The sequence below is a fragment of the Drosophila navojoa genome, chromosome 3 (genome assembly GCF_054131105.1).
Source record: "Drosophila navojoa isolate 15081-1374.11 chromosome 3, UAZ_NAV_1.0, whole genome shotgun sequence".
NCBI lineage: Eukaryota > Metazoa > Arthropoda > Insecta > Diptera > Drosophilidae > Drosophila > Drosophila navojoa.
In genome coordinates, this window is record NC_142891.1 from 18,393,036 (window position 1) to 18,409,015 (window position 15,980).

The 15,980-nt window shown below is 38.7% G+C and overlaps 1 protein-coding gene across 2 annotated transcripts in view; it reads left to right on the forward strand.

Annotated features, from left to right (window-relative positions):
- LOC108658547 (uncharacterized) overlaps positions 1-15,980 on the forward strand; it is an 81,752-nt gene that overhangs the window by 18,693 nt on the left and 47,079 nt on the right. The window lies entirely within an intron of this gene.

Here is a 15,980-nt window from a genome sequence, read left to right on the forward strand (position 1 = left end):
TGAAATTCAAATTCATTTTAATTTAACTCGATCTTCGAGGTTAGAGAGACTTCAAGTCACTATATTTTATAAATGAGTTTTTATTTAATTTATAGTTTGATGAATCTTTTATGTAATTTACAATATTTGTATATTAATTTATTATAATGTATTTTCCAAAAATTCCTTTTATAAAATTTTTTTTTCTTATTTATGTTTATTTTTTATATATTTTATTATTTTTATTTATTATTATATCGTATGAACAAATTCATTTTAATTCATAACATTTTTCCCGTTAATTTTATTCTTACAATATTTGTAATTTTTTAATTTCACAATATTTTATTATTTGTATTTTAAAACTTCCTAAGAGAACTAGACTTACAAAAGTAATTTAATCTGATACGCAGTCAAATTTATGATAGTAAGAGTATCCATGATGCCGTATAAGACCTATTGTGCCTATAGAAAACTTGATGTTGGCAGACCAAAATCGTCGAGTGTGACACTGACACAGACACAGACACAGACACAGAGGCACACACGCTTGGTCTTGGGTATGAAGGCGGGCATGCGGCGCTTAATAGTAGCAATGCCTGGCTATTTTGGGGCTGGGTCCAAGTCAAAGCCGCACAAGGACATGTGTCGCACTTGTGCGTGCCATGCATGGCATGTGCGGGAGGGTAAGTGTGCCTGCATGTGTGTATGTGTGTGTGTGTGTGGGGGGGCGTGGAGGGGGAAGACACCTATTTTATGGCGAGTATTGGTTGGTCGCACGAAACCCGTTAAATAATACAATAGACACCTTGGTATCCGAGACTTTGCTGCTGCTTTACGAGCTCGCATTCATCATACGCCGCGTGGCCGGGCCGGCAAACACTTTACGCGTTTACGAGTATTGGAGTAAAGACTCTGATTCGGGCAGGACGAGGCTGGGCGTGGCATGGCTGGCCATCGGATGTTGGCAGCGCCCGAAGTCTATTAATTACACATGTTGCGTCAAAATGAAATCGCTTTCCATTTATTTTTATGCGCTTTTCTGTACAGTTTGTCAAAGTCCAATAAGTGCAAGAAAATATCCCTCACATTTGTTAGCCCTCGGCAGTTTTCTACAGCGATTTTTCAACTAAATTATGGACTATAAAAATAGCCAGCCAAAGGATTTGGACAAGGCCGCGTGCTGTGCGCCCAATCGATGCCTTTAAAATAGAATGCAAAAAGAAAAAAAAAAAAATATAAAAACGAAAAAAATACCCATAATAAAATGAGAAAAGAAAAAAAATACATATATGAGCATATGAGTCAAGCCGGCTTAATAAGGTCGCTGGGCGTCAGTTGGTCGCAAATATATATATATATATATATATATATATATATAGATAGTATATATATATTACATTTGAGAACACCACATGTCCTGGTCAGAGGACTCGACTCGACTGTCAGGCTGCTCGACGCATTAGGCCTCGAGTTGAACTTGAAGCGAAAGGCAACGGCAACGGCAACGGCAACGGCAACTGGAGCCCAACTGCTGCCCAGAGTCACATAAAGGCCAATACAAGTTCCTTTCAAATTTGTTGTTTTCCTTTTTGCCAGACTTTTGATCACGTGCCGTGGCGACAGTTGCTGCCAATGGCAGATGCATTAGCACAGCGGCACATGGGCAGGAGTCTGGATCTCGCAGGCTGGCGCGCTAATTGCGCACACATTTCATTCATAATTTCGAGCCTTGGCCTTGGTCTCAGATTGAAATTCCATAGAATGGACGCCCGCTAACCAAAGCACTTTAAGCCACAAAATTAACTTGAGCTTATTCTTCACGCTCGAATGCCCAACAGAAACAACAACAACAACAACAACAACAACCAGAACTGGAATACCTTCTTCGATTTTGACAGGAAATTAAATTCGATGTATCGCTGCGGAGAGCTCGTTCAAGAGTCACTTTGGCTTCGCCTTTGTTTTATGTACCTTCAGCTCAATTCTGGGCCTCGCCTGGCAGGCTCACAATTGGAAATTCATGCGGCTTCAGTTGGTCTCTTTTTTTTTTTTGCTCCTTCTCCTTCTCCTCTTCTTGTTTTTTTTTTTTTCTTTCTTGTTCTTCTTATATCAGAACGCTTCGCTTTGCTGCTGGCTGGTCTCATCTTCGCTTTTGCTTTATTTTTGCTAGCCAGTAAATAAACCGGAGATGACTTTGCGGTTTCCATTGAGCGCTCTGCGAAATAGAAGCTACTCCCAGACAGAGACTGAAAAGTGAGTTTGTTATAGGGTTTTCGTATTGGGTTTTGCGTTTGGGTTTTGTGTTTTGTGCTTTGTGCTTTGCGTTTTGCCTGGTTGAGTGGTTATTATAATTACTGCTCCCTGGGATATACTTAAATGCTTGCAGCGTCATGAATACCATCCAGGATGTGCATTCGCTTTGCCCACAGGAAGCTGAGGCTGCGACTCTAAATTGCCAAAAATTTCAGCCCCGTGTTGTCTCAAGTGACCTTCGCTTGACTTTCAGCATCGACAGGGGCATCGACAGCGGCATCGACATCAGCTGCAACATCAACAACAAGTTCAACTTCAGTTTTCAAACTTCACTTTGAACGAAATAAATTGATTTACATGCGAGTGTGGCCCACATGAGCGAGAGGGAGAGGGAGAGAGAGAGAGAGAACAGGCAGCAGCAACAGCCCACGTCTGTTGGCCAACAAGAAAGGCCACTTTGGAAAAGAATTGCCAATGAACCAAGATGAGCTGATGCTGACTCGTTTGGCCCGGCCGTCCCATACAGTCCCATCCGGTGCAGGCTCCGCTTGTGTCTCTTAGTCGAGCAGCGACAATAAGTCATTGTCAAGGTGCTGAAACGACGACGACGACTGCGACAGCCAACAACTGGCAGAGCTTGAATGTAGCCTTTGCCTGTGGGCAGAGCCAGCCCAGAGAGTGACAAAGATTCAGGCAGGTTGCCTGCCAGCCTTTCAGTTCCTGGCATTGCAATGAAGTTAATTAAATAAAAATAAAGCGACAGCAAACTGAATTGCCTGGGCACACGGCACACGGCAATGGCAATGCCAACGGCAGCCTCCACTGCAGCTGCGAATGCAATGGGAACAAAGAGAGGTGCGACTCGGGCAGCAACAAAATTCCAAAGGAACGCCCACATCGGATAGGCAACTAGCTTAGTCAAAGCTGATGCTGTTGTTGCTGCTATTGCTGATGTTGTTGTTGTTGTTGTTGTTGAAGTAGATGCATCTCTTGGCATTGCCAAGTAGATCACATGGACACAACAGTATGAAAAAGTGCCACTCCTGCAGACGCCCACAGTATCTTTGGCTGGAACTCAAGATGAAGACTACAATGCTCATCATCATCATCATCATGATGATGTTGGAATGTTAAGGGAGCGTAGCTGGCAACATTAGCAAATGACAAGCGACGCCCACAGATGCAACAGACAAGAAAAGCTCATGAGTTCATGTTCATCAGAGATAACAGAAGAAGAAGAAGAAGCAGAAGAGGAAAAAACTCTACTGAAATCCTGCATAAAAGCAAACAGAAACAAAAGAATGCCAACATAAAGTACGTTATTCACATATGAATTATTATTATTACTTATGCACATATTTAGTACTATTTAATATGATTCCAGCTCAGGAACGCAAATTAATTTCACTCGAAACAAACTTTGCGTAGACTATGAAGACGATGTCAGAGCCAGAGAGCTGCGTAGTTTGAAGAGTTTAGCTACCAAATGAAACTTTTTCTGGCAGCTCTTTAATGCTAAACACATTTGAGATATAGAGAAGAGGTGAGAGAGAGTGAGAAAGCGAGCGGCAGCATGAGAGGGAACTTTATTTATGTTGTCCATGTGAAAAATATATATATTTTATTTGACAACCAAATGCAACTGATTATACGTTGAACCCATTGAAAATGACTATGCAGAATGGATTAGTTTCATGGAAGCATACAGATGGAGGCATGCAAGACCCTATATATAGTCCTGATCAGGCTGATATACTGAGTCAATATAGCCTTGACAGCCACAACGGATTGAGACTTTAATTTTCAAGCGTATATTAATGAATATCTGATCTAGCACAAGTTGATTTTCTTCCATTTGCTTATAAAATAAGAAAAAAATAAATAAAATCCCTAATTTAGTTTTTAGTTTATGCAATATTGCTCTTAAATAGCTTTTGAGTAGTTCTCTGAGCTGATTTGTTGTCAGTCTCTTCCCTTCTATATTTGATGAAAGTAACTAACTAATTTCCAGGCTGCAATTTACTAAGACCCATTGATTTAAAAGCTCTATCGGAAGCAAAAGTTATTCATCAATAAATATCCCAAAGTAGAGTGCATAAGCACAGCCTAAATGCAGCCACTCATAGGCTCCGTAGAAAGCAAAGCTCTTACTTATGAAACTTAAGCTGATTGAAGTAATAACTCTTAGTCGAGCACTCGCCACGAGAGCAGTTTGGTTTGTTTTATTTTAAACCAATCGCTGTCAATAGTATTCAGAGAATATTGCGCAGTCAAATGCTAATAATTAGCATATAAATAACCTTTGCTAATATTAATTTAATATATTTAAATGTAAATACATACAAATGTATTTTCCAGCGAAAAACGGATTGTCTATATGTACATATATTGTAAATACAGAATACTCATCTACGACTAGTTTGCAATTAATTTCTAATTAATTAACTTGCTTCTAATTAGTAGAAAATTCACATCAATAAGCGCTTTAAAGACGCCCACACAAAACAACCCGAGTGCTGGCTCAGTTCTTTTTCTCTCTCTCTCACTCTTTCTGTCTCCCTCACTGTTTCGCTTTTGCTCTAATGCTATTTGATATTGCATCCACCACCGAGCAGGGACACACCTGGCCTTTTGGCACCGCAGCACCTAATGGGCTGCAGGCTAATCAACTATGCGATAATATTAACACATTAAGTTCGCAACTGGAAATCGAATAAGCTCTGCATGCAATGCGGACGGACGGTGACCAAGGCAACATAATGACATTTGATTGCGTGCTGCATTCAAGTATTTTATTCTAATTCGCAATTGATTGATATAAGCAGAACTATCTATACAGACATGCATACATATTTATTTATATATACTTGAGCAGGTATCTTAAAGCGGGTGGCTTAAAGTCCCTTAAGCATATGCAACAGGCTCAAGTTCTTAGAACATATCGGGTATCAATTGAAGCAGATGAAAGAGTATATATATTTACGTTGTATTTATGAAATATGTGCAATTATATTATCATTATATATTGAATTCAAATAATTTAATATATTCTTAATAATAATGAGATTTTGATGGTATATATAAAGGGTCTTTTTAACATACATATACATTTAATTGCCTTTTGAATATAATAAGTACTTAACTCATTTCATACATTTAAATTATATTTATTACTAAATTATATATTTATTAAAGTTATACAACTAAAAAATATCTACATATTAAATACAAAAAATATAAACATATACATATAAACTCAATGAAAATTTATAAGCATGTATAGAATATATATATAAATATATATTTAAAATTTATAAATTTATTTATAAAATATTTATGATTTTTCAGTTATTAAAAATATTTCACTTATTACTCAAAAAAAAAAAAAATAAAATAAATAAATAAAATAAAAATTAAATTGAATTTTAAAAAAATTAAAAAAAAAGAATTTTTCTGTTTAATATTATTTAAATTATATTTATCTATAATATACTCATTATTGTTATAAATTTGGAAATTTTATCATATTTGCATATGCTCAAATATAACTTTTGATAAATCTTAAGCAAAAACGCCGCAAGAGCATTTGAAGCAGTTCATTGGAAAGATGCTAAAGTTATGGGGCGAATAAATGAAACGTTCGTAAAAATATCAATTTTCAGTGAACTTTGAAATTTCCGTTTAAAAGAGAGTTAACCCTCTAATAACAAGAAATTGACGATAACAAGCACAGCTGTAAAACAGGATATATATATATATATCTGTGGTATATGTATGTAACAGTCGCGATATATGATATTCGCTTTAATTAATTAAAGCTCATTCATTTGAGTAGAAAACTTATGAGAGTCTGCGCATGCTACGTATCTCATTGCTTTAAAGCGAATAACCAACAATGTGATAGAGGTAGAGATTGAGAGGTGATTTACGAGCTGAAAATCAACAGGAAGTCATATAAGTTGACTAAATAATGCAATTGTGTTTATAGGATATCTCCTAGTCGCACTCTCTAAAGTTAATCACTAAAATATTCCAATAATTCGGTCCATTTGATGCAGCAGCATTGCTAATGAAGCTGTTGCATGATTAGAACAATAAACACTCAAAACTCTCATTGCGCAATGCAAATGTTTACACTAAGAAATGCTAAATCACGCATTATAGTCTTAGTTATGATTATGGAGCCTAAGGATTGCAGATGCGCTTGACTGCTTAGCCCAGAGTTTGTTATGGCATTTGCTGCCATCAACAGCAGCGCTGACGCCGCCAAGTAGCTATGAATGTCAATTCAATCTGTGTGTCCAATCAACAACAAAATCCGCTTAAGGGACAAACAAACGAAGCAGAAAAGATGACAACATTTCGCTGAATGCCACAGAATGTGCTTCAAATACACCAGCGACAGCGATTGAAAAAGGTTTCGCTTCCAAACTTTTGACAACGGTGACAATGACACAGGCCCCTAGCCATAGCTGCTCGGCGCCTCAGCTTGAGATTCAGATTGAGTCAAGGACCCGGCGTCATACAGCAATAAGGCAATTGGCAACCCTAATCAGCGCCACGGCGCACTTGTGTTCGACATAGACGTCAATTAAGTGCCATGCGTACCCCCTTGGAAAGCCACCAACAAAAAAAAAAACGGAATTGAAAGCCAACTGCGATGGCTGAGAACGCATAAAAAAGGCAAAGGCGTGGCGAAAATTTGCATCAATAAATGACAAAACCATACGCAGATGCCAATGTAATAAGTGCCAAGCGAGTATGCTCCATCAAACCGGGACTCTCAGGATCTCGGGCTCCAGTGGAGAGAACCTTTCGCATTTGCATGTCAGCCGCAGATGTTGACAATTAAAGCTGCCAATGGGCTTTTGACTAGGGGCCGATTTCAACCACGAGCCCCGATACTCGTTCGTTATGGCCCCACAATGGCCTTATTGAAACAACATTTTGACAAAGTGGCTGCTTAATTTTTCAATTGCGCCAGCTGCATTTGTTTTCCCCAGTTGAGTAGGGCCTCTCCCCACACACTCGCACACCCATAAACCCACTCACTCACTCAGCTGTTCTATAGGAATCGTCGCCATATGCGAGTGTCGATGGTCGGAGTTGTGGCAAAGGTGCTGAGCGCGTCAAGTGGCGGACTGTTACCGCAAAACGCTGTCAAAATGTCTCTCAGTATGCGTGTGTATGTATGTGTGTGTGTGTGTGTGTGTGTGTGAGCTTAAGTGCCCACTTGACTTTCACACACTCTCCAAAAACTGCACACTCGATCTGTTGTCACAAACAGCAGCTACAGCAAACAGCAAATTTTATATTGAGAGAGAACTGAAATAATCTAGAGACAGCTTGACTTGAAATATGCTCTATAAATAATGAAGTGAATTTGATATGAAGAGCTTCAATATATAAATCTGTTTGGGAACTTAATTTATTATTTGTATATCATTTACACAGAATTATAATATAATGTTTATATATTTTTTTTTCTCAATAATTTATAATAATATCCTAAATTTAGTCTCTTTTATTATGAGCTATCAAATGACTAATAATGACACTAATTATTTATTATATTTATACATATGTATTTTATTATATTATACAAAACTTCAAAGTCAATTGAAGTTAGGCCAGCGTTTCTCAAGTGTGTCAACAGAATTCAGCTCTAAGCTTATACATATAAATCTAATTTCATTTAACTCATTTTAATTAATAATCCAAAAATCACACAAGCTCCTCAGAGTCAAAATTCTTAAATTTTAAATTGTTATTTATTCAAATAAATGACACAAATTATTTTATTTTTTTTATTTTTAATTGTTGAAAATGTTAATTACATCTTATTATTTATGAATTAACATATAAAAAAAAATATTAAAAATATATTAAATATACATTAATATAATAATATATAATATAAAATAATATATACAAGTTTTCAGAAATTCATGAAAAATAAAAAAATAATACAATATATATTGGCATATTTAAATACTATATTAAATAAATAAAAAATAAAATAAATAAATTCGTTGATAAATAAAAATAAAATATTAAATAATAAAAGACATCATTTAATTATAAGCTCGCAAATTCACCCACAACAACAAAATGTAGTCAAACTTTTCTCTGTCAACCCATCAAATGTGCAGTTCCATAAAATCCACTTAATTTCTATGCCCCAACCAAACGCTGATTACCTTTACCGTTAACTCCCATTGTATCTAGCCAACTGCTAACTTTTTCCATAATCATATTGTTAGGGTATCCACATAGACAATTCAAGAGCGTTTTTTGAGAATAAACTGAGTAGAGCAGAATATAAAAAATAAAGGAAATAAAAAAAGAAATATACACACACACACACACACTCAATTGAAAGGAACACAAATTGTAGTCAATGACGGTAACAACTTTATAACTGGATCTAGATGGCAGGTCCTTAGCCCATAACCAACTGCTTTGTTACGTTTGTTGCCCATCCCGAAGCTCATTATGTTAATCTGTATTGAGTGCGCTCCACTTCTAAACGCTCAGCTCGCAGTTCTCAGTGCTCGGTGCTCGGTGCTCGGTGCTCAGCCGTGGGTTGTCGGCTCGACAATCGCCGCACGCTGATCAAATTAAGCGCATTTTAAAGTGACTTGTATATGGGCAAAAGTTTTTCGATTAGAGTTTAAGTGTCCATTTCGTTCACGAGGTGCCGACGAGTTGCCATTTGCCCGTTGCCCGCTGCCCGCTGCCCGCTGCCAGTTGGCAGTTTGCGGAGCTGAGGCGACGCGACAGCCAAAAGAACTTGTAAAAAAGTTGATTTTTGCATTTGGCCGCACAATTAACTTGAACGACGGACGGTAACCAGCAAAAAAAAAAATTGAGAACTCAAACCAAGCTCTAACCGAACCAAACAGCTGTTCGTTTTCCTCTCAAAAATATACTTAAAAACAAATAGAGAGAGAGAAAAAAATGGAGCTGAACAGAACAGTTGGCAACTGCAAACTGCGAACAGCAGTTGGTAACCCAACGAGGTCCTACTCCATCAGCGCTTGTCTTTTTGGCAATGATGTGAATGCTTTATGCGCAGCCAGGATATCGGACAGGGCTCCATGCTAGTATTTTCGGTGGCAAGCTGCTGTCGCTGCTCATAGTTTTGCTTATCTTTGCATAACTTTTGCATAATAAACCAGCCAGGAACGGAGCACCATTGGCGAACCACCAAGGGCACCGAAATGCCAAATGGGAAATGCTTGTCAAGGTGGAGGTGGAGGTGGAGGTGGAGTTGGAGTCTGGGTGCTGGTTGAGCCGGTTGTGGGACGAGTGCTCCTCCGAAATGCGTTCTTTGTCATTGTTATGTGTGTGTGCGTTTTGTGGGTTGGGCTGCTTTGGCGACTTGTTTTTGTTGTTGTTGTTGTTACTGCCATTGTTTATGTATGCGCCAACACATATGCGAACTCATTCCAGACCAAGAGCCAGTGCCGGGCAGCACCGGGAGCTGGAGCTGGCATCGGAGCTCTTCATGTACGACCGGGATACATTCATATGCGTCGTCGAGTCAACAACACAAAAATTCCGCAAGTGAATGCACGAAAATCCAAACAAAACAAGCCAAACCACAAAAAATAACAAAAAAGAGACGAAAACGAACTTGAAAGAACCTTAGAGTCGCACAAGAATAAACCTATAGATATTGAATACCCTAGATATATGCATCGGTCAAGGAATATGCGACTTCATATATAGAGGGAGCTTAAAAATGAAAACGGATTTAAAAGATTTGTGAAAGTTGAGAAAGCTTAGTTTCCATTTATGATAATATAAAAGATTAGATAAATGTAATTGAGCTTAAGCTTCATCATGAAAGCACAAATAATCTTCTGGGCACATTTTTAAGAGCTTCATCCTGATGCCTTCATTATTCCCCTGAATTTGATATATATATTGTATATTATAAATAAAATCCAAATCTTGCACTTTAAAAAATTTTGAGGACATACCCCTTAAGCCATTGGCTACAGGGCATATTCTATTCTAAAGGTTTTTCGTTGCATTCTCACATGTGTTTGGTTTTTTGTTTAGCTGCGATGTTTTCTTTTTTTGGCCTGGTCGAGGGATTTGCCTGCATGGGTTTTTCGGGTTTGGGGCTTGGCTTTAATTTGGCATCCCCCGACGCCTTTGTTGCCGCTGCACGCCCCGCCAGCTCCTGCTGCATCTATCTGCTGCAGTTTGCGGTTGCTGCTTATGTAAATTATTTTGCATGTCGCTGATGGAGCACTGCAGCCATGAGAGAGCCGCGCTTGACACCACACCACACCACACCACATCGCACCGCACTGCACCACTGAGCTCTGAGCTCACAGCTGAACAGCAAATGACTGTGTAGTCAACAGCATTCTGATGATTTAATGCGAACCGCAGACTTTTGTCGAGCTAAGCATTTAATTGTTTCGAAGCGCACAATTAGAATGCCGACTCGATGGCAGACAAAAAGGCTCGAGTTACGGCAAAGGTTCGTTGAACAGAACTTGACATAGTTTATTAAACGATTTGGTGTATTCAATAAGGTGCGGAGAATAGATGCTATAGAAAGCAGCTGTCTTACATATATACATACATATATAATAATATATTTATAGAAATGTATTAGTTAATTTGACTGAAATATGAGCATCACAAATGTCATTATGGTGTAATATAACGTTTTATTATATGTGTATGTTTTATTCTTTGTTTTTTGCATAGAATAATATGTCTGATTTACTTGTTGTTCGTATTTCGCTTAGTTTGAATATAGCTAACTATGACCTTTGCCCTTTATACACTTCGATCTCTGATGTAAATCTTCTCAAACTATAATGATGGCCTTAAATGGCTTCATTGTGTTTCAGATTATATGTTTTCATTCGCTTAAAACAAATATTAAAGCAATTTTGCAACTTACGAAGGGATATCTCCCAGAAATTTATATTCAAAGAAAAGATTTATTAAGATAAAAATATATAATTAAAATAAAATATTAATTAAACTATTACAATAAAAAATACTAATAATAATAATAATGTTAATAATAATAATAATCTTAATAATAATATTAATAATAATAAATAATTTAAATAATAATAACGGCCATCGATTTGGCTGCTTCAACGACTTTCTTAGCCATTTCCAAGGCAATCATATCGTAGCCCATAAAATCACTATGCAAAGTTGATCTTAGGCTTATGCTGTGATTCGCTGTAATGTCATTCACTAAACGCTAATCGCCTCACTCAGGTTGCACACACACACACACACACACAGACACACAGACACCCGTTCGCTGAGAGTTATTTTTGCTGATCGTAAGGACGGTCAAAGTAACATCAAACAAACTATTCATCATCGCTTTTGACGCGAGAAGCTTACAGCAAACATCACACACAGAAATGCTGATGAGCATGTGTGTGTGTGTGAGTGTGTGTTTTAGTTGATGTGCTTTTAAGTGGGTGTGAGTTTTTGGGCGTGCATCCTGGCAAGGGCAAAGCGAACTGGAGCTGCCTGAGCAGAGGCAAACACTAATGGAAAATTGGCATGAAAGACGAGCTGCTATGGAAATTTAATCACATTCACATCTCACACAATACATCATCATCATTGTGTCTATGTGTGAGTGGGAGAAAGAGAGTGAACAGCACTTAAGACTCCTTCACGCATATTTCAATATATATATATATGTATATGTATGTGTGTGTGTATGTGTTAGGGTGAATCTGCGTATGTGTGTGTGTGTGCGTTGTATTTCCGCAAGTTTGTTAACTGCATTAGTGTGCGCTTCTGTGTTTGATTATGCCTTCAGGGTACTCCCACACACACACACGCACACGCATGAACACACTATTGCCCACATATGTGCGCGCGTGTGCGTATATGAAACTATATATTGTAGTTATACATGTGCTGCATATGTCTGGGATTCTATGACGTTTACTGTTTGGTCTCACACGTAAATAAATGGGGATAAAGTTTTTAGATTTTGATTGCTTGATTGTGTGTGTCAACACACACACACACACACACACACACACAGAGGCACGCACGAACAGCCCCTTCTTTATACACACATGCTTGTGTATAGCACATAGTAAATGCAGAGATTTATGTATAAAGATTTTGGGTTACATAAGCATAGATTTTAAAATTTGCTCCGTCATTGTCGGCGATTTGAGTGACTTTCTGGGGTCCAGATTTTGATGCCCAATTGGCAGACCCTTTCGCCCCGTTGCCAAAGACGTAACTTTATTTGTTTGCTTTGACATAAATTAAAGCCTTTGTTTCGCTCATAATTATGTTGTATCACTTACAGCAATCAGAGACAACGGAGTGAGAGAAAGAGAGAGATGGACCTTTATGTAACTGAAGGGTCGACCAAGCGAAACAGAGCGAATAGTTGACAGTGGGAGGGGCGCAAGCAGTGGAGATGAAGAAAGAAAGCATCGACTCGGGTACGGCCCCAATTGAAACAGGCTAGGAACTTTGTGTTCAGCTACAACGGCCAGGTGTAATCACAGTCATTGACGGCCTCCGTGCCGCTTCCATGCGCTGTGACAAAAATTTTACGCTAAATTTGCCATGCATTGCGAGACAGCCGAGAGAGCCGGGCTGAGACGCCTACCTATGTAGTTGGTAGCAGGAGCATGACAATTTATCAACGGTACGAGTGGCTCGTTATGGTTGACCTGTGGACTCTTTAATTCCACCAGACGCGCCTTGAATTAAACATGTTAGATAACAACGGAAAACTCGAACAAAAAAACAGAAAAAGAAATAGATATATAACAACAAAATAGCAGCCAGCAGCGAAAGAGGAAAATGAAAATGCAGCGCCAACGAAGCTGGAGCCAAAGCTGAATTAAAAACGCCGTTGGCCTTCAAAAAAGTACGGCCACAAGAGCTGCGGCAAGAGTGTCTGCAGCTTTTGTCCGGCCCAAACGACTATGTAAAGCGCCAGCAACAACAACAACAACAACAACAGCAACTTGAAGCTGCCACAAGAGCAATCACAAGAACAACAAGCAGAAGCGTAAAAACGTCGCCTTTATTCTAATACCAGCTCATGCTCTGACTCAGCCAGAACAAAAAGCAAAAAAAACAAAAAAAAAAACTACAAAGCTCCAGTTGGGAGTGCTCGACTAGCTGATACCCTGCAGCTTGAGCAGAGCATATATAGAGTAAAGGGGAGATGCGCACACACAGCATACATTAAGCAACAAATTTCATGTTCCAGTTCTCGTATAGCCCTCAATATTGCTTACTAGAAAGCATCCTTAGACAATTGGCCAATTCAATTATTGTACAGGTTAGTCATATTTATACAATCCGGAGGCTCTAAGTTCGACGACAGTCCATGTAATGCCTCCAATGTATGCAAGCTATCTTATAATTAACAAATTTGTTCTGCAGAAAATCAGTGCAGAATAGTAGCAAATAGCTTCATCTAGATAGTAACCTATCAATTTCTACAATCGGCACACGATTATGAATATCTGTATATTCCCACATATATATCCACTGCCAATTACCTCAGACTCCATTTGGATAATACAACGTGTACCAAAATATGGATATTCGTCAAATGATTTCATGTTGCTTCGGCTTATCCAAGACTACTCGGAGATCCGTTGTTAAGCCCCCTGAACCCAACAGAAAGCTGATATCATTTATTCTACGTTTCTCTTAGGCACACATACGCATGCATCCACGCAGCACGCATAAGCACGAGTTCTGTTAACTGCGATCCGGACGCAAGGCACTTGCAGTGTGGGGAGGGCTTCATTATGAGATTATTTCGAGACTAAACCAATTAGTCGGAGGATACATTTTGGTTTATTCCTTCTTTTTTTATTTGCGGAAACGAAGATTTTCGTATTCTTACACGAAAGATTTCACATTCTAACAGTATTCATATTACGCCTGATAACGATGTCAAATGATCGATTATGAACGGCGTTCATACGGGCGGATAAGCGGACAGGCAGACAATCCCACTATATGATAGACCGATAGATGCCGGCATAAAATATTAATATATAGATATAAAGATATATGTATGGATAGTTTGTGAAGTCTGCCACGCCTCCTGCCTATACTCTGATTACATCATTTATTATACTCTGATTCCTACATTTTCTCCATGAACTTTCAATCTTCGTACAGATTAATTAATTTAAACTTTGAATCAAAAACTAAACTCTTTTGTAGCTACTGGCTACCTAATTATCTAAGCTACCTTTTGCTTGGCGTTGCAGAGCTAATGAACAAGCTAATAGACTCGATTGTTGAACAATAAACATGTTCGGCAAAACCGCTAAAAACATTCAGCCAGTGTCCCATGTTGGCTACCAGCGCCTGCATCCTGGCAGCTACCGCCCGTGGTGCCGCAGCACACAGAGACAACAGCAGCAGCAACAGCAACAGGAGTGCAGAGCAGTGAAAGTCTAGCCTGGCCTGTTGTTGTTGCTGTTGTTGTTGCTAGTCCTTGGCGACAAGCCGAAGCGAAGCGAAACGGGTCCGGTGCAACTTTAGCAATTTTTAGTGCAACTAATTCTTTCTGAAGTATCTCATTGTTGCACTGCAAAGCCGCAATTTCGTGTGGCATGCACCCAGCCAGCTCCCACTTGGAGCCTATGTCACTCTCTCTCTCTTTTTTACTATCTCTGTGTGTGCCTGTCTGTGTGTGTGTGAAAGGAAGTCAAAAGTATCGCGGCAGCTTAAGCGCAGTGTTTCGTGTGTGTGTGTGTGTGTGACAATGTCTGTGTGTGTGTGGTCTGATGTTGGCTGCCCAGCGGAGTTTATTTCCCAGTTGATTGTCACAGTTGCCGGTCAGCAGTTGTTGTTGCTCTTGCAGCTGCTGCAACTGTTGCAACTGCAAAACAAATGGGCATAATATGTTTGTCATGTTGCCCGAGAAGCGGCACTACTTGTGGCTTCTAATGCATATGGAACAACAGCTCAGGTAACTTGGACTTTATCATTGAGTTGAGTTGAGTTGGGTTGGATTTTGAGAGTACTTAGATAGCGTTCATAGCGAGTTGAAGTAAACTGAAGTGGACTGATTAGCTGTTTGTTGGTGGGCTAGAGTTGGGAAGCCTAGAACAGCTTTAGATTATTATTTAATCTCTACTTAAATAGATTAAGTAATAACTTAAAGCTATTCTACGCTGACTTGGTTTATAGAAAATATAAGAAGAGAATGAAAAAAATAAGAAAAATAATTTCTCTGGAGCATAAAAAATTTACTCATATATAAATTTGAGCTCAAGAATCGTAAAAAAATAAATGAAATAAATATATAAAATAAATAAATAAATAAATTAACTCCTCTACTACTACCACGACTTCAGCAAGACCTCTTCCAAATCTGACCTTTGTGTTGTGTACAAAACTAACAAATATGACAGTTAGAGGCCCGTAACTCGGCTGCCAGTCGAGGCCCACATCTAGCCGAGACTTTCACATGAATTGAGTTGGAATGAAAAACCTTCAGCGCTGTGGGTTGTCTGCCTTCCCTTCCTCCTCTTCTTCTTGCTCTTGTTTTTGTTACTTCGTACTACATAGAACATGGGATGTCATGCCATCTGCTAAACTGGTTATAAATAACCAAGGCATTCACACATTGTTCCCTGCGGCCCCTTTTCAGCTATTACCTAACTGAATTATATCTTCAAGCTTTCTGTATAAATTCGAACTAACAAGACCAAAGAACTGTGAGACTCATA